General features: G+C 51.2%; 1 long non-coding RNA gene across 1 annotated transcript; it reads left to right on the forward strand.

Annotated features, from left to right (window-relative positions):
• Positions 1–1,480: 1,480 nt before the first annotated feature.
• Positions 1,481–6,317, forward strand: LOC138920792 (uncharacterized). Its single transcript, XR_011432589.1, has 3 exons — positions 1,481–2,656; positions 3,917–4,079; positions 5,352–6,317. It is a non-coding gene; the product is annotated as an uncharacterized lncRNA (long non-coding RNA).
• Positions 6,318–14,931: the final 8,614 nt, after the last annotated feature.

Below are 14,931 nucleotides of genomic sequence, written 5' to 3' on the forward strand. Positions count from 1 at the left end.
TAGACAGCCTCTCTCAAGCCTCAGTTTCCATGACTGTCTAAGATTGCTGATCTTGAGGATACAGTTCTGAGGCACCTGGCTCCATATTACACCATTAACTGCAGCACAGCCAGGCACTGAACTCAACGTCCTGTACCCTTTCTGCCACAGCATGCTGCTTCCTGCTCTCTCAGAAGTTGCCGGACTGTGGAAGGCTAGAAAGAGCTGAATCGCTCATCTGCCATGTGACCTTGAGCAAGCCACTTCACCTCTCGAAGCCTTTCTCCTCCCTTGCCCAACAGCTGGCGGTTCTTGTACTGCTGCCTTCCCAGACAGAAGATAATGTTGGGAAAGTTCTTTGAAATGCATCGCACACCTACAAGGTATTATTAAGCTAATTCCAAGGAAATTGCCTGTCAAGTCCGCTGAGACTGGGCTGTTCAGGTGGCTGGGACAAAAGCTGAAATCAGCATGCCAATTCATTACTCATTAGAGAGTGAAAGCAATTTGGCCCTAGGTCGGAAAACTCTGAGAGAGAGGATAGAGCCTTCTGTCATAATCACCTATCGAGTGCCTACCAGGTGCCAGGCTCCATTTTATCTTAATTTTCTCTAATCCTCACCACAACCTAGCAAAGTGGGCATCATTATTCCTGTGTTACAGATTCAGAGAGGCTGAATAACTTGATGCAGGTCACACAGCAAGGAAGTGGCAGCATGCATTAGTAAACCCAGCTCCATCTAGCTTCAAAGCCCACGTTCTCACCTCTACTCCAGTCCAGCTCTTTCCCCTCCCCATTCGCTTGGCCTGGCCTATATTTGGTCTCCAGTGGGTGCTTGCTGAATAAAAGACCTAAGGCCACCTCAGATCTCCCTCTCATTTGTGAGAAGGGGATGGTACTTCCTTTGCAGGTTTGTGGTTCAGATTAAAGATAACACGCGTAAAGCATCTACCGAGCTCCCTGAAATACAAAATTCACTATTAACTGAATATCTTACGTTCATCACTGCATCAGCTCTGAAATCTGGAGGGGATTTCTACTTTGTAAATTAAAAAAGCGCCTCAGAACAGGCGAAGTAACTTGTCCGTGGCCACACAGCTCCTAAGTAACAAAACGGGGATTCAAATTCCATGCTAGTGACACCGGAGATGGTGCCCTTTCGAGAAGGCCAGTTATAGCTCTCCCAAGCTGTGGATGCGCCGGACAACCTTCAATTATCTGTCTTCCCGGTCTCATCACCTCTCCTGGCCTCCACGCTTCTTCATCCCCCAGACTACACCCTAGAAACCTCCTGTCGCTCTCTCTTTCCCGCAGAGCCGATCCAAGAGGTCCCTTCGGCCCGCTCCCGGCCCTCCGGGGAGAGAGCCGCTCCCCGCCCGCAGCTCCGCGGCGCCTGGGCGGGGCGGAGTCTCGGCCCACGTGGCCCCGGGCCCGGCTGGGCGGGGCTGCGCCGGCCCCGCCCCGCGCCCCGCCCCCGGCCCCGCGCCCCGCGCTCCCCCCGCGGGCCCTGGGGGCCGCTCGCAGGTGTTCGCTGGCGCCCGGATGTCTGAGCTCTGGCTCCACTCTGGCTCCGGCTCCCTCCGCAGCCTGCGGGCGGGGCTCCCAGCCCATCCGGAGCCTCGCGGCGCCCCCTCCGCTCTGCCAGCAGCGCGGCCTCCCGCTTCCCAGCCTCCCGGCCTGGGGGGCCCCCCACCCGGCGGAGTCGCTGACCCGACTGCTCTCCCGCTGCCCCCAGCTGCGCTCGGGCCGCTGCAGCCTCGGCGCGCCCCCACCCCGCTTCCTGCCTCGGCAGCTTTGCCCCGGCCGGGCGGCCGCCCTGGATCGCACCCCGTTCCTTCCTTCCTCCATTCTTTCAGGCAGCTCGCATTCCTCGAGCGCCTGCGACGTGCCCCGCACAAGGCCTCGCCGACCTTCCGAGTGTGGCCCCCGGCCCACCGGGATCCTCCGGGAAGCCTCTGCCCTCCACCCCAGCCTCCCTCCCCACCCTGCTCCCCGCTCTCCTCCCTGATGTCCTGTTTCACTCAGAGTTGAGCATGTAATTGTTCTCTGATTATTTCTCCCTCCCGTTAAGGGTCGGGCTGTGGCAAGGTCGAGGGGTCTCTCTGTGACCTAAATCAGGGGTCAGTCTGAAAGTGGGGTGAGAGTCAGAGTGTGGCCAGAGTTGTTGGGGTTCGGCCAGACTGTGGCAGGGTTTGGGGATACGTGTGGGCAGAAGTTGGCAGCAGTCAGTCTGGGGGCCCCGTTCGCAGACAGGGTGTGAGGGTTGGTCTGAGCAGCGTCAGAGGTCAAGGTTAGTGAGTCAGTGTGTGAGTAAGGTCAGTGGACCTCCGGATCAGGGTAGTAGGTCACCCTGAGACCAGGATTTGGGGCTTGCCTCTGACAAGCCAGATAGGAGGAGGGCACTGGAGGCCTCAGAACTCAGATTCCTATCCCTCCGTGCTGGGGGCTGACCACAGCCTCCCCCGTCACCCAAGCCATGGAGCTGACCTTCCATGTGGGGCCACTCCCTGTGCTCAGCACCACTCTGCTCCTACTTTGTGCCAGAAGCTAGAGGCAGAAACCCTCATCGGGCCAGACTGTGGTCAAAGGGAGCCCAGACTGGCGGTAACACTGGCCATGGTAGGGTAGCCTTAAGCTTCTGGGGGACCCCATCCTGGAGCCACCCATGTTTAACAGGTAAGAAGATGCTGTTCCCTGCACCTTTTGTCATTTGTTCATAAATCCAAAGCCTGTCAGGGATAGAAGAGCCTTCAGAGGTCACAGTTGTGGCCCAGAGAGGGAAAGGAACCTACCCAGGGACACACAGCAAGTTAGTAGTCAAGACAGGACTCAGACCCAAGCCTCCAAGCTTCCTATCTGGGGCTTTTTTTGTGTAGTATGCCTATCCTGAGCAAGGAGTGTTATTCCCATTTTACAGATGGGGCCGCTGAGGCCCTGCGAGGCTTAGGGACTCAAACAGCTCTCACAGAGTAACTGTAAGGGGCTGGTGGGATGCACAGCCCCCCACCCTGAGAGTCGGGAAATGTGAAGTCAGAGAATGCTGATTCCCTAAAGCATTGTCTCCTTGTCATTGCCACCCAGCCCCCTCCGTCCTGCCCTCATTAGGAGCAAATGAAACAAGGGTGGCCAAGCATGAGCTGGAAGCCAGGGAGGGGAGAGAGCACTTTTTAAGCACTGCTGGGGAAAAGCTTAGCTGGGTCCTTATGGAAACATATGGAACTCATTACCCTAAGTCGAAGTGGTTGCTGGCCAGCTGGCAGTTGGTCGGCTTGGGGGCTAAAAGTGTGCGTTGTGTGACAATGAGGGTACCCAATGCACAGCAGACTCCCCAGAATAACCCACACGCTCACTGAGCCAGGTTCTTCCTGACCCTCACTTTGTGTTTGACCTGTGCCATTTCTACCATCAAAAAACGGGTGTCAGGGGCCGGCCCGGTGGCACAGCGGTTGTGTGTGCACGTTCCACTTCGGTGGCCCAGGGTTCGCCGGCTCGGATCCCTGGTGTGGACATGGCACCGCTTGGCACACCATGCTGTGGTAGGCGTCCCACATATAAAGTAGAGGAAGATGGGCATGGATGTTAGCTCAGGGCCAGTCTTCCTCAACAAAAAGGGGAGGATTGGCAGCAGATGTTAGCTCAGGGCTAATCTTCCTCAAAAAAAAAAAAAACGGGTTTCAAGACACACTTGGGTACTGGGCCCTCTAGGTATGCAGGGAGGAGATGAGGACTTGGGGACCATCAGGCCAGACAGCCACACACCCCTAACACACACCCTGACTCACACACCTCCCTCCCCCACCGGGGCCCCTGGCAGGTCTTGCAGTGACTCAGATGTGTGAAGGGTTGGTCCCAGGTTCCGTCAAGGGTTCATCCAGGTGGGCCTCGAGGGGCCTGAATGTTGGTCCTGCACCCTATCAATTGCATTTTCCACTGCAGGTTTGACTCCATATATAAACAGAGTGCCAAGAAATTGTTCAGAAGAGGCATTCAGTAGTTCACAGCATCTTAGTCTGCGTGGTAACAGGAACAGGGGGCGCTGCCTCCATTTCACCCTTACGAGGTTCACAGATTTGGGAGACCTGCCAAAGGTCACCCTGGGGTAAGTGTCAGAGGCCATGTCTCCAGCACGTCCAGTGCTTTCCATGTCCGCAGCTCATTTAAATCTGTGCAAAGCAATGGATCACACAGAGTGGCCTCTGCCAGCCACCGCAGCCCTGCGGGTACTCTCTCTGTGAGTCTGGGAATCAGACAGTTGCTGGTTGAACTCCGAGCTTTGTCGTGTGTGAGCTGTGCCATCGACAGGTAAGTTATTTGATCCTCTCTGAGCCTCACACGATTGCTGTGATGACTAAACAAGATGACGTAGGTAGAGCGCCTGGTATTAGCCATAGTAACCCCACCACGGAGCTGGCTGGGCATGGTTGTCAGAATCCTAACAGAATTCTTTCCTCATCTTTCTGGGGTGGCAATGTTGTTGGCGTCATCCAATCAGTGTCCAGCTACTACTTTCCCGTTATTGGGGTCTGTAGTTATTTCACGGCAGATGTGTTATCAACTGGTGGAAGGATGGAGCTTCAGATCCATGAGCCTGTCCAGGCTCAGCCTGCTCCAGAACCATCTCACTCATGAAAGTGCCCCTCTCTAGAAGAGAACAGGGGTTGGGGGTTGGGGTAGGAGGGACACGACCCGGACACCAGGGGACATGGAGGCCAGAGGTGGTGAAATCATGGATATGAGCAGCAGCTTGGTGATCAGACAGACCTGTGCTGAAACCCTGTCGGCCACTCCTTAGCTGTGTGACAGCACTTCTCTGAGCCTCAGTTTTTCCATCTGTAAAACTCCCAATAGTGCCTCTTTCCTGGGGTTGTGGGAATTAAATAAGACAACGGAGATAGCATACCTGGCACAGGTGATCTCCTCAGGATTGGCAGCCCTTATGATTTTTTCGAGAGGAAGTGGGGAGGGGGCACGGGCTGTTCCTTCGTCATCACCCTCACCTGCAAATCTTATCGTAAACTTTCAACTTGAACAAACAATGGATAATACAGATGTTGTAATATTTGGCTATTGAAATGCCTGTGTGTGCCCACATTCCTCCACTCACTAGCAGTGTGAACTTGGACAAGTTACTTGGCTTCTTTCATTCTCAGTGGCTGCATCTATAAAATGGTGGTGATAAACCTCCCTGCCACAGACAGTGAGGATTAATTAATGAATGTATAGAACTTTCAGACTGGGGCCTGGCACAGAGAACCCCCAAATGCTAGTTGTCTTTCATTCTCTCAGCATACCGTCTGAAGTTTGTGTTCTTATACATTCTGTAGCCATCTGTGCTTTAATATAAAATCGTAATGTCTCCATTTTTTTTTAGTGAAATTGACATTTCAGGAAGATGTACCAGATTTTTATCACATGGCTTTGTGAAACCCGGCACCCAGCCAACTTCACACACAATCACATATGTGCATACGGATGTACGCTTTGAGAAGGCCATGCTCCGCTGGGCTGCTTCCTAAATGGGCCGAAGCAAGCCCTCTTAGCCCTGAGGACTGCCTGCGCTCTCTGTCCTGCTCATCATGCTCTGTGGAGTGAAGCGAGAAAGGGTGCTCACATCTCAGCAGGAGCGTGTTCCTTGGCAAGACTGACCTGGGAGGAATTCCTGGCTCTGGCCCTTAACCTGAGTGTCAGACCGTGGGTGCCAGTCCTGGCCCTCTCCTCTCCTTGCTGTGCAACCCTGGGCACCTAGCTTTGCCTCTCTGAGCCTCAGCTTCTTATCTGTGAAACGCTTTCTACCTTTCAGGCTTGTTGTGAGGATCAGAGAAATGCATAAAAAGGGCCTGCACATAGTCATGGCTCCACAAATGAGAGCTCTTAAAAGTCTGGCTGGTGTTTTAGCTCCATAAAAGCTATCTTTTATATGTACTTTAATAAAACGGGGCTACGGTCTGTGTGCCTTACACAATTAATACACTTTCTTGCATTTGAACACATCTGTTAATCCAATCAAGGTGTTTTTCCTCCTAAATTATCTTCTTTCATATTTTATTCATATTTTACAATGTCTGGGCACGTCGTTGAAGCCGACTGAGCCTCAGTTTCCTCATCTCTAAAATGGGAAAAATGCCTTTCTTACAAGGTTGTTTCGAGAATTCAACGAGACGGTGTATGTGAAAATGCTTTGTAGATTGTAAAGTCGAACACGTGCCAGAGATATTTTCCTGTACGCCCCTCCCTCTCACTAGGCTGAATTCCTCAAAGACAAGAGAGAGTTTTGTTGACCTTTATTCAGCCCCAGCATTGAATATGTACTAATAAATTTAATAATAATGGTGAGGGAGATAGGAATTCTCATTTCTTGAACGCTCCCTGTGAACGAGGCTCTGGGCTGAGGGCATCCTAATGGAAGGATGAGTGACAGACGTTTAAAAGGTTTGGGTTCCCTCTGCTGCTGATTGAAAGGTGAAGGGATTGTCGTCCTTTTCCCTAGGGCAAGTTCTGTTTTCCATGCTGCAGACAAATTAATTTCATTCTTGGGTCTTTTCCATTGTTTGGCCAATCCATTGTATAACAATAATAGCACTCGTTAGTTTCCTTATGTATAAAATGGGGCTAATGATCAACTGGCCTCATGTAAAGGTGGCTCATAAATGACAGTAACTTTCCCTTCCTCCTTTCCTTCCTCCCCAGCTACGCACACCCTTCCCTTGGAGAAGAAGTTGGTGATGGGGCGAGATGATTAAGCTGGGCGGCAAAGAGCTGAGTCCCTTCACCCCTCTGGGCTTTTGTTTCTTTTTGGCACAGGGTGGCAGATCTTTTAGGAATAAAGCCCTGATTCTGAGACCTTCTGAGCCCTTCCTCATTCAGAAAATCTCTCTCATCTGCCATAGCACCGAAGATTCCACTCACCAAATACCACGTGTCCCCTCTGATCATTTGTTGTGTATTCCAAAACAGCTTTAAGTCCTAAAAAGCAGAGCTGTGTGTTAGGGATTTGACGTCTATTTTTCCAAGCACTTTCTTACCATCGCGTTTCATCCTTGTAAACCTTTCAAAGTCCCCAAATCATACACAGGGCAGCTGAGGCCCAGAGAGAAGAAGGGCCTTGGTTAAGGTCACAAGAGTGAGTGACAGAGCCAGTCCTCTGACCCAAGACATGCCAGGAGCCCATCTGAGCTCAGGCCCTCTCTGAGCCCCTTCTTGACACCAAGCTTTGTGCTTGGTGCTTCCTCACAGTAATTTTACAAAGCAGGTGTTGTCCCCACTTTCCAGACACGGAAACTGAGCAGGTGAAATTACTTGCCCAAGTCACACAGCAGCAAGGGACAAAATCACGATTCGGTCATGGCTGACTCCAAAATGTGTGCTTTTTATTTAATACCTCGATTCCTCTGCAGCTTTGCTGTTTCGGAGCCTTGAAGATGGCCTCTCTTGAGTGTCTACAGCAGTAGTTTTGTACCCACAAGCGAGAAGTGATTACCAAGGCTGACCCCCATGCTCCCCTCTCTCAGCCCCACAGCCAGGGTCAGGGGGTTCACAGAGCAGGGCACACAAGGCCTCTGCTGCAGCAGTGATCTGCACGGAGTGCCCCCCCACCCCCAAAGCCCATTGTCTCCCCAGAAGACAATACAGATAAAGGAGCCAGCCTAGTGGGCTGCCTGCATCAATCTGTAACCATGGAAACCCCCAGGAAGACAATTCCAGAGCCCTCCCTGCCACCCTCCGCCCTGCAGCTGTGGCTCCAGGAACCAAGCCGCCAGCAGAAGGGGCATTGCTGGTAATTGCCACCCCCCCCCCCCCACCATCAAATGGGACACAGCTGGGCTCCCCTCCACATACATCCTCCCACCGCGCCCCAGAACTGGTGTTGGCAAAGGGGCCTTGGATGCGTTTAAGGCCTAAACCTTATTTCTTTTGCAGGAAGGTCCATTCCGTGAGGTTCCACACTGGTGAGATGTGTCCTTGATCCCAGGGTTGGGCAGAGGAAAAAGGGCTCCGCAGAATCCTGAAGCATTGACGGGTCAGCCGGGCCCCTGGGAAGGGCTTCCTTCTTCAGCACATGACTCCCCTCTGGTGGCCAGTAGCTGCAATTGTCAGTTGCGGCGCTGGAGAGGAACAAAAATTATGACCTCTTCTTCCTGGGTGTCTGCCGTGTTCCGGACGCTCACACATATCTGGTCTAATCCTCACAACCACTCTGTGAGCGGGGTGTTCTTAACCTTTTTACACGTGCTGAAGGCAAGCCTTTCGAGGCTAGAAGCATAGATAGCAGAGAGGTCCAGAGGTGAACTCAGACAGCCCGGGACCAAAACCTGCTCCACCATCGCCAGCCTTGTGACCTAAAGTCTGAGCCTCCGTTTCTTCATCTGTAAAGTGGGAGTGGCAGCAATATGTACCTCAGAGGGACGTTATGAGGATGACGTGAGTTCAGATTTGTGACCCTTCAGAACAGTGCCTGGCATAGTAAAGAAATGAATTCCGGGCCCTGACACTCAAGCTGTGTGCCATCAGCATATTGTTGACCTACTCCTGCCTCAGTCCTTTCCCCTGTACGATGGGGCCAGTCGTGGCTTCCTCTTAGGGCTGTTGGGATCGGTGAAGTGGATTTGGGGTGTGAATGTGCTTGCTTTGCTGCTGTTAGCTTCGTTTCTGACCTGCCTTTGTAGGGAGGAATGATCGCAAGGGCAGGGTAGGGGAAGGGGCAAGATTCGGAAGGGAGAGGTTCTGCTTCTCCTCTCTCCACAGGCCAGGAGAAGGAGGTACCGGAGAATTCTGGCCCCGCGACCCCTTCAGCCTCACAGGGCCTCCCATTCCCCTCCATGCAGAGTCACACGAGACTGACAGTGGCCAGAGACTTTCCCGGGAGGACATTGGGTGTGGTCTTTCAGTGGCTCCAGAAACCTTCCACTGAGGTCAGTTCAGTGAGCAATTCTCGTGCTGCTTCTCTGCGAGGGGCACTGGGCTGGGTGTTGGGGTGGGAAGACAAAGAAGGCAAGCAGCACCTTAAATCTGGAGGGGAGGACAGAACAGAAGAACGACCGTCACTACACTGCGAAATGATGACAGACTGAGGCTCCCAACAGGAGGTGGGGAGCAGGGTCTGAGAGATGGGCCGTACAAGCCATCACCACCCATTCCCATACTGTGGCCAGTGCCACCTGGACTGCAAAGACTGAATGTCTTGCTTATTTCAAAAGAATTCTGAGTCTTATTTTCCAATGTTAGCAATTGATCTGGAGTCTTGAGTTTGCTGTCCCGGGTTTCAATTCTGTTAGTCTGAAGAGTGAAAACACACCCATTTTTATTGAGTGTTGGTTGAGGTCATGTGTGCATATGGGGTCCACAGCATCCTCAATGACGTGTATCTGAGAAACTTGTGTCTGAGAGCAGGCCCTTTTTCCTGGTAGAAGAGGTAGAGAGAAGCATCCCAAACGGAGAGAACAGCGTGAGCAAACAGGGAGAGCAGGCAGGTCAGCGGGGGGAGTCGCAAAAGCATGTCTGATCAGAGCCTAAGGTCCCTGTGTGAAGGGGGCTCAAGATCAGAGGGGCTGCGAGGAGGTGGGGTGGGGTGGCCTTCCGTGGTGGGGAGCTACTTGCCAGACCTTAAGCTAGAGAGTGACCAGGTCAGGTGTGCATTTTAAAGAGTTCCCGCGGGAAAAGGAGGGAATAAATTGATAATCACGTGAGTTGTAGGTGGCGCATCCCCCAAACTCCTCTGGGCACCTCTTTGGGGACCTGAATCCAATTGCCCGTCTCCAACAAGGGGCAACCTCCACAGGACCTAACATCTGTGAAAAACATCTCCAGGGGCTGGAAACATCTGGAAAGAATCTGGCCAATTTGGTAGCCCTGGCCTTCCCAGCAGGGCAGCATCTTTCACATCCTTTTTCTCCTTCCCAAGCCCGTAGCTGGTTAACGATGAGAATAGACAGCCTGGCAGGCTTTTGGCAGGTGCTGGAGTTCACCTCTAGATGGCAGCCTTAACCCTTAAAGCCCACCAGCTCCCGGAAAGGCAAGAGAGGAGGGAAAAGGAACTAATAAATGAGAAGGATGCACAACCGGTCTCTCAGGTATGCGTCATTATCTCTATTCTACAGTCGAGAAAATTAAAACCTGGAGGGGCGAAGCCACCAGTCCAAAGTCCCGTAGAGAGACGGGCACAGTGGAACTCAGCCTCTCTGAGCCTCAGCTTCCTCATTCATAAGATGAAACTGACCCACCCCTGGCAACGCTAATCTACTTTCCGTCTCTATAGATTTGCCTATTCTGGACATTTCACATAAATGGAATCACACAATATGCGGCCTTTTGTGGCTGGTTTCTTTTGCTCAGCATAATGTTTTCAAGGGTCATCCATGTTGTGGCATGTACCAGTGCTTCATTCCTTTTTACGGCTGAATAATACTCTGTTGTAAGGATATATCACATTTTGCTTATCCATTCATCAGCTGGTGGACATTGGGTTGTTTCCACTTTTTGGTTATTATGATTAATGCTGCTATGAACATTCACGTACACGTTTTTTGTGTGAACATTTGTTTTCAGTCCTCTTGGGTATATATCTAAGCATGGACTTCCCGGATCATACGGTAACTCCATGTCTAACTTTTTTGAGGAACTGCCAAATTGTTTTCCATAGTGGCTGCACCAATTCGCATTCCTACCAGCAATGAATGAGAGTTCAAAAATTTCTCCACGTCCCAGCCAACAATTGTTAGTGTCAGTCTTTTTGACTATAGCCATCCTAGTGGGTGTGATTCTCGTTGTGGTTTTGATTTTCATTTCCCTAGTGACTAATGATGTTGAGCATCTTTTTATGTGCTTATTCATTTCTGTGCATCTTCTTTGGAGGTTCGTCCATCCAAATCCTTTACCTTCTCAACACATTTTGGTAATATTATGCCACACACACATACACACAGCACATTCACGTACCATCCCAGATTTCACCTATCACAATAACCCTATAAGACAGTCATGCTCAGCCCCATTTCACAGGTGAAGGAATTGGGGCCCAGAGTCGTGCAATGATGTGCCCAAGAGCACACAGCTTAAAGAGTGTCAGGGCCCAGAATTTTGTTTATTTAACAAACATTCATATAGTATTTACTATGTGCCAGTTCAGAGAACCCATGAATCCACATTCTAACAATTTTCCAGCAAAAGCATTGTTATCACTAGCAGAACTTCCCTGAAGCAGCAAGTTGTTTCTTTAAAAAAGCAACTTTTTCTCTCCAATTCCCACAGTAATACGTGCTTATTATAGAATAGTTGGACCAGCCTGTACAGAGGAGCACAGAGAAGATGGAGCAGAGGTTTCTCTTCCTTCCGTCCCATGGCTCCCGTTTGGCTTCTCTCTGATTTGGGGTTGGCGTGAACAGGTAACACAGTAGGGAGCCCCGGAACAGGAAGTCTTTGCATTCAGGAAGCTTCCATCAAGCATTTTGTATTTTGATAAGGAGGATTCTGAGCAGAGGGAATCTGAGGCATTTTTCAGGAGAAGATACACCAGCTGCAAGGGACGTTTGCTATTTGGGGACTTTTCCGGGCCTTCAGGGCCTGACTGGAATGGGGGCTCCTCCCTGACCAGCTGTGCAGCCTCAGGCAGGTCATTTAGTGTCCTCCATGCCTCCGCTTCCTCATCTGGAAAATGGGACTAAGCATCCCTCGCTTATCTAGTTGTGGGGTGCACTCCACCCCAACAGTGTCTGCAGCACTGCAACTCCTGGTTCATCAGAGGAACACACTCGCCTTCACGTGGGGTCCTGGGGCTGAGTTCTTTGTTCAAAATGGTTCAGTGCCTTGTGAGACAGAGGTCTGAGTTCAGATCCTGATTTCATCTTTAACCAGCCCTTGGTCAAGTCCCTCTACATGACTCTTTTTTTCGTTTTGAGGAAGATCAACCCTGAGCTAACATCTGCTGCCAATCCTCCTCTTTTTGCTGAGGAAGATTGGCCCTGAGCTAACATCCGTGCCCATCTTCCTCTACTTCATATGTGGGATGCCTGCCACAGCATGGCTTGATAAGCAGTGCATAGGTCTGTGCCCGGGAACCAAACCAGCGAATGCCAGGCCACCAAAGCGGAGTGAGTGAACTTAACCACTACACCACCAGGCCGGCCCCCTCTACCTGTTTGAGCCTCAGTTTCCTTGTCTGTCCAAACTGTACCCATGTCACAGGGTAGTTGGGAGGTCTCAACATAATATGCATGTGAAGGGCCTGGCTGGGGGATTTATACTGAGGAAGTACTCAGAAGACATGAGCTGTTATCACCATCGTCACTACTTCGGGCCTACTATGTGCCTGGCACTCTCAGGGAGGAGGCACAAAGGTAAAAACAAACCATGGTCCTGCTCCCAAGGAGTTTGAAGTGTCATTGGACGTCTAACTCTAGACTCATTGCTCCTGCCCCTCCACCATTTGAGTAGGGCCTTGAAGGCTGGATCAGATTTGACCACGTAGGGATGGAAGGGAGGAGGGGCCCTGTGCATATGGAGCCATGTAATTAAAGCCTGGGAAATGGGGAAGTGTAGGGCCTGAATGGAAAACTGTAAGTATTTTCGTTCAGTTCCATATGAGGACCTCTTTGGTCCGTCCGCATAAATCTTAGCTAAAATGTATTAAGTACCTACTGTGCACCCCTCTGAGAACTTTCTATCCAATGCCTTACTGAATCCTCACCATAAATGGAAAGTTCACTTTTGCCATCTTCATTTCAAAGATGAAGAAATTGAGGCTCAGAGAGGTCCAGCGACCTGACCAAGAGTGCACACTAGGAATGGACGGGACATGGGGAGCCAGGCTGCAGATCTGTACCCCACAGCTTTTGCAGGAATTAGTCAGTTCCCAGGCAGTGAAACTCTAAAGCCAGTCCCAGCTGCCCGAAACTCAACCGCAGAGAGCTGGCTCGCCGCCCCCCTGCTGGCTCCCTTCTTTCTTCTCAGCCCCACCCTGCCACCCCCATCTCCCTTCCTGGCCCTGAGGCTCTGCTCCTTCCCCAAACCTGCTCTGCCACAATTCCTTCCAGGTTTCTTCATCTGTAAAATGGGGATAATGATAGTGCCTGTCTCAGAGGGGTGTTATGAGGATCAGAACAGATGCCCAAGGCTCGGAGCCCGGCACATTCAGAATCTGTAGTAGGTTCTGTAAATATTAATGAGCCTCATCACCACCATCACTTTATAGTGTCCCTGAAGTCCGGTAAAATAGGCTGAGTGGAAGAATTCTCCATATTTACGGTTGAGGAGACTGGGGTTGAGAGGTGGAGCCTGTCCAGGGTCACTGAGCCAGGCAGTGGAGAGTGGAACCTGCATCGGGCCTCATGAGTTTCTGACTTCAGATCTCATTAACTTCTGCCTCTATTTGCTGGGAAGATGAGCAAATCGCATAATCAATATTTATTACCCACCTTCTGCATGCCCCGCCAGGCCTGACATGCTGAGGGGCATTTAGAGAGAGAGAACACAGAACACCTGGGTCCTCAAGGGAGCTTAGAACCTGGTAAACAAGGCATGAAAACAGAGCAGAGGCTGGCTAACTTGCCCAAGGTCACACAGAGAGATTCACTGATTTGAGAACTGGCAGTCCAATCTGGGACAGGCCAGCTCCTGAGCCCTTGAGGGCTCCTTAGTGTGTTGAGGCAGAACACAATAAGGGTCCAAAGAGGGCAAGAGGCACTCTGACTGGGAGAGGGGAGGCAGGCAGGGAAGGCCTCCTGGAGAAGGTGAAGTTTAAGCTGGGCCTTGAAGGACCCGTGAAATATGTATACTGGAGTGAAGGGTCTGTGTGCTGGAGATAAGGCTAGAGATGGAACCAAAGCTGCTGTTTTTTGAGGTTCTTTATGAACCAGGCTCTGGCTGAGAGCTTTACATGCATTATCTCATGAGATTTCTCCATAATCCTATAAGGCAGGGGTTATTAGGGATGAGAAAACTCAGGCTCAGAGTTTACAAAACTTGCCTGGGGTCACACAGCTAGTAAAGTGACAGGACCCGGGTTTGAACCCAGGGCCATCTACTACAAAGTCTGGGCTCTTAATCACCATGCATTATCGCTATGTCATCCTCACAATCTGAGGATGAGGACCAGGTATTAAGCTGGGGACTTGACTCTGGAGGGCCTTGAATGCCAGGCTCAGACTTGCATAAAAATCACACAACACCAGGCAGGAATCAGTGGACCTGGAATTTAGCAGCAGCTTCTAGCAGCTCTGCCGCTCACTAGCCAAGGTCACTTCTCTGAGCCTCAGCATCTCCAAACCGGAGAGAGGAGGACTGTAAATGGATCATCAGCAATGAAGGTTTTGAATGAGGGAGGGAGGGAGGCTTCTGTGACAAAAGGATTACTCAGGAGAAACCTGGAGATGTTCAAATACTTACTGAGTGTTGAGCTGTGGACATACAACAGTGAAGAAGACAGACGTCTGCACTCTGGGCATGCACACGCGTGCACACACACACCCCATGCATGCAAGGGGCAGGGCACAGCCTGGGAGAGTAAAAGAGGAACCTTTTATTGGAACAAACAAGGGCTCCGGAGCTGGCCTGTCCCAGATTGGACTGCCACTTCTCAAATCAGTGACTCTTTCTGTGTGACCTTGGGAAAGGGAGCTAGCCTCTCAGACTCTCCATCTTTACCAGGAAGGTAATCATTCTTCTTCCCAGGATTGGATTAAATTAAATAAAACAACACATGTATTCATCTAGCAGGGTGCTTGGCATACTGCAGGTGCTCAGTTGACGTTAGTATCCCCCTATGAAGAGGTATAAACGTTAGACTCCGTCCCTTGCCCCTCTATCAACCCCTACCAAGAAAGAGAACAGGTTCCTGGCTTTCATTTTTAGTGGGGATGGGGGCGGGGGGGTGGATATAAATGCATATATGCCCGCTAAGCAACAATGCGGCCGGGGCAATGTGTTGCTGGGTCTGGGCTCAGGTCAGGACTCCGTGCCCA

The sequence above is a fragment of the Equus caballus genome, chromosome 2 (assembly GCF_041296265.1).
Source record: "Equus caballus isolate H_3958 breed thoroughbred chromosome 2, TB-T2T, whole genome shotgun sequence".
Taxonomy (NCBI): domain Eukaryota; kingdom Metazoa; phylum Chordata; class Mammalia; order Perissodactyla; family Equidae; genus Equus; species Equus caballus.